Source organism: Elephantulus edwardii, unplaced genomic scaffold (assembly GCF_000299155.1).
Source record: "Elephantulus edwardii isolate Elephantulus edwardi_28Jun2011 unplaced genomic scaffold, EleEdw1.0 scaffold00034, whole genome shotgun sequence".
Taxonomy (NCBI): Eukaryota; Metazoa; Chordata; class Mammalia; order Macroscelidea; family Macroscelididae; genus Elephantulus; species Elephantulus edwardii.
The window spans coordinates 20,460,059-20,464,501 of record NW_006399784.1 but is presented as its reverse complement, the minus strand read 5'-3'; the positions used below and the strand labels follow the sequence as shown (position 1 = coordinate 20,464,501).

Genomic DNA, 4,443 nt, shown 5'->3' with positions numbered 1-4,443 from the left:
GGTGAGAATCTTTGTCTTCTTGACATTGAGCCTCAATCCATATTGAAGGCTGCAGTCCTTGACCCTCTGCAGCAAGAACTTCAGGTCCTCCTCAATTTCAGCAGAGTTGTGTCATCTTCATAACTCAGATTGTTGATAGATCTTCCACCAATCTTGACCCCGCATTTCTCCTCATAGAGCCCCAGCCTCCCCAATATTGTAAATAGCCATTGAGATGTTACAGGTGAAAGACCCCTAACACTGTAGCTAATCAAGGTTCAAAAGCCTTCAGTCAATGTCACAAAAAACACTTAGAGTAACATTTATGGACATGAGCATTGCTTCCCTCCTGCAAATAAGCAATTACAGTTGAAGTACACTGGGGTCTCTAACTTGGTGTTCTTCTCTGGTGTTAGCAGCTCTACAGATGCACATGGGTGACCCACTTACATATTACCTTTCTCAAAATAATTCTTTGGAAGCAGTTGGACTTGCCTTGACTGTAAGAGAATGAGGTGTCCAGTTGGCCAAGCCGACTTCGCTACAGGACTCCACAAATAGGAATGCCTTTCCCAAGTGAGGAGTCTCTTTCATGCTGAGGCCCAGCGGGAGGTCATTGACACTCAAGTGCTTGATGACACCACTGGAGTAAATGATGAAAAGACATCTTAGTGCAATACCAGGGCTCTCCAAGAGCGCACCATAGTCTCAGGTGATCTGCTTCATTAAGTCTAACAGGAGTGGGCTGTTCATGTGGTCTAAATCACCATACTTCCTAGATGTATTAATCCAGACCAGATTGCTAAAGTGGGAATCCACTGACATGGCCACAACCTCACAGTTCACGTGTGAAATTCGTAGGCTTTGTCACTAAACACAATCATTTCTGTAGGACACGCCAAGGTGAAGTCCAAGGCATAGAAGAAAACCACCAAGTACTTCCTCTTAAAGTCATTGAGGCTCGGGTCTTTGTATGGCTGTGCCCTTGAAATAGGGGGCATGCTGCGTGATGGCAGGAGCCAGGAAGGAGGAACTGGTGCTAAAGGTACATTTTGCTTGAAGGGAACCAGACCACCAGTTGGTCAAGCTCTTTCTTCCAGAAACAGCTGGCCTAAGGGCTGCAGAGGGGGACATAATCCTGAGAGATGGTCCTTACATGTCTGGTCACCAAGGCCCAGAGCAACCTTATCACGGTGGCTGACATCTTCAGTGCTGTCCCTTTACTTCCAAACATGATGCCTCCTTCAAAGGAGTGGTCCCTCCTGGCAACACGACCAAAGTATGTAAGATGGGGCTTTGAAATCCTTGCCTGCAAGGAACAGCTTGGTTTCATCTTCTCGAGTACAGATCTGTTTATTCTCTTAGTAGTCTGTGGTATATTCAATGCTCTTCTCCAGCACCGCAACTCAAAGGCACCGATTTTCCTTCAGTCATCCTTAGTTATAGTCTAGCTCTTGGATGCATAGCAAGTCATTGTGAAGACCATGGCCTTGATCAGGCACACCTTAGTTTCTAGACCGAGATCATTGCTCTTTACTCTGGAGAGGTTCCTGACAGCAGATTTTCCCAATGAAATTTGTTTCTTGATTTCCCGGCTGCTGGTACCAAAATTGTGTTGATTGTGGAAACAACAAAACTGAAGCTGTTAACAATCTCAATCTGTTCGCCACCCATCATGCTGCTGCCAATCAGCCCAGTAGTGAGATTCTTTGTTTTCTTGATGTTGACATTTAATCCATTATTGATAGCTGTAGTCTTTGATCATCTTCAGAAAGTGCTACTCCTCACTTAATACTCTCTCCTGGTCTCTAGCTGTCAGGCCAGGCAAATGTCTGGAATGATAGGAACTGTCTTCTCCCAAAACTATGTTGAGGAGTAAAAACCCTGAATACAATCAGCCTCATCACCAAGCTCATCATTAGATGTGCGCTTGACTGATTCACTACTCATATAGTCATTTAGTCTATGCCTTCATTTTTAGAGGAAACAAAGAAACCAAAGAAGGATCAATAAGGAGCAAAGCTTCCTTACAAGACACTCTTAGAAGCCTCTAGGAAACAGTAGAACAACACTTGGCAAGGACCACATGGGGACAATTCTAATACTGTTCTGTATACAACGATCCTTAAGATAGTCCCCTGCTCCCCACAGTTCTGTACTTAACAGACTTAAAGAAGCATTTGAAGGTTTGCTGTTTACAGAGATACCCTGGTCAATAGTAGCAGCCAAGTCAGCCAAAGAAAGAGTTTTATTTCATTTCCATTAGATGTACGTTTCATTTATTTTTTTTAAAGAAGGCCTTTATTTTTTTAATTATTATTTAATTTTATTAGTTTTAATGCACATTTACAGAGATTTTGGGTTTTCATTCATTCATTGTTGCACTGTTTTCTCTACCCTCCTCCCCAGTTCGTTCTTCTTCCCCGCCATCCGAATGTCTGTTTTAGTTGTCCAATTGCCACAGTGCTTGTCAAAGCCAGTTCTGAATAATTTCCTTTGTCAGTGTGTCCCTTGCCATTCCCTATCACTCCTCCCTGAGAGAGACTTCACCCTGATTCATAAGGAAAAGGGGATGACGTATTCTCTTAGCTACTTTCTGCTGAAAAGGGACGCTGTGGGTTTCAAGGTGAAGATCTTCTCTCACTACTCTAAAGGACCCCTTTGGCAGTGGGAAACACATAGACTACTATGGAGATTGATTTTGGAATTTAGATGCACTGTTATCAATTGTGCTTAGCCGTACATGTTCATATCCTTGAAGATGTATCATGGAGGTGTTGCAACCTAGAAGACACAAATTTAACGAACAAGTTAAAAGTACATGAGTCAAAAATTAACAAGCAATAATACTCCGAGTAGAGGTTCTAGTAGTGGCACAAATCAAGTTACAGAGGGAAGGTGGTTCTTACTATAAAAGGCCTATAGACTAGCACTTTGTCTATTATAGTGTACAGGTTAGGAACCACAAGATGTAGAGGCTCAGCTATGTCATTTATGCTTCTTAAGTCCTCAGAAGTTCACATGCAAGGTAGAGGTGAAGTAAGGAACTGCTTATGAGGTTTTCCGTCCATCTCAACAACTAAGAGATAGTGAGAAGAGTTGGGACCTCAGAAGGCTTTTAGGACCAATTAGTAGGCTCTGTGTCCAGGAGAAAATGAATATACTTACCAGTAATGTTAATGCTCAACCACGGCTCTTCTGGGAGGATCTAAATTGTTGAAGCGTCCTCCTTTGTTTCCAGCTGGGAGTTTGGGCCTGCCAGCCCTGTCTGCCACAAGGACCTGATGTGGGCCACCTTGGCCAAGTGTCCTTCAGAGCCACACTTAAAGCAAGTGAGTGGGAGCTTCTTCTCTACTCCCTTGCCTATCTGTGGCTCTCGTCTGTGACACTGTTTACTGAAGTGGCCCAGCTTTCCACAATGGAAGCAATTCTGACCTCCTTTATTACTTTTGGGTGGCACTGTATATGAGTAAGACTTCCTTTTCCTGACACAGGCCCTAAACTGGCAGCAATAGCTGCCCCAATAATTTTGGCCATTCTCTGGTCTTTTCTCTTCCCTCTAGATCCCAGTTGTTAAAAGAGGGAAAAAATTTAAGCAAATGTATAACAAATAATTTTGAACATTATAATCTTTTAAGCTTATGGCTAGAAGTATTAACAATATCATCATAGAAGAAGGCCTTTAATTCGTGATAGTTCAAATCATAAAGATCTTTTTGCATTGTGTGTGATTGAACCAGTTTGTAAAGACGGTTAAACAAAGATCTAAATGAAGAAGGTGCTTGTGTATTGGTTGGAAGCAGATATATAGAAGGTGAGATTAATACAGGGAATATGCTCAAATATGGGTAAGCACAAGATCGATCTATCTGAATAGCCTTCACATAGGTATTGTCTTCTTAATATTTAGGCCTCCAACATTTATAGGACTTGCTTATTCATAGTATTAAAAAAAGAAAGAAGGAAAGTATAGAGTGGAATTCAACAAAATATCCAAGAAAGTATGTTTCCTGACTCAAACTCTCAAGCACATTGCTGTTGAGTTGGAAACAACACATAGCTGACCCTCCAGGGGGGTTTCCGAGGCTGTGGATCTTACAGGAAGTAATTGCCCATCTTTCTTTTGTGGAGTAGGTGGTGAATTTGAACCACTGGAAAGTCGCTGCTTTTGGGAAGTAGCACAATTCCTTAACAACTATACCACCAGGACTTGCTTAGCATTCAAATTAGGTTGTGAAATTATATTCCAGTTATTATAACAAGGAATAGTCAGATAGCCCTTTGTAACCTCATTCTGAGGAATTTTAAACTGATAATTTAGACATAGACTCATTTTCACTTGGTCCTTAGTTTTCTCTCTTTCTTGTCAATAAGAATTTGTTGATATAAGGTTAACTTCACAGATCCCTGAAAAAAAGAAAGCATTTTTTATTCTAGATAATTTCTTTAGTATTTGGAAGTCTT

General features: G+C 41.6%; 1 pseudogene; it reads right to left on the bottom strand.

Moving 5' to 3' along the window:
* Window positions 1–441: 441 nt before the first annotated feature.
* On the bottom strand, window positions 442–1,183 carry LOC102868882 (annotated as a pseudogene).
* Between the last annotated feature and the right edge of the window lie 3,260 nt (window positions 1,184–4,443).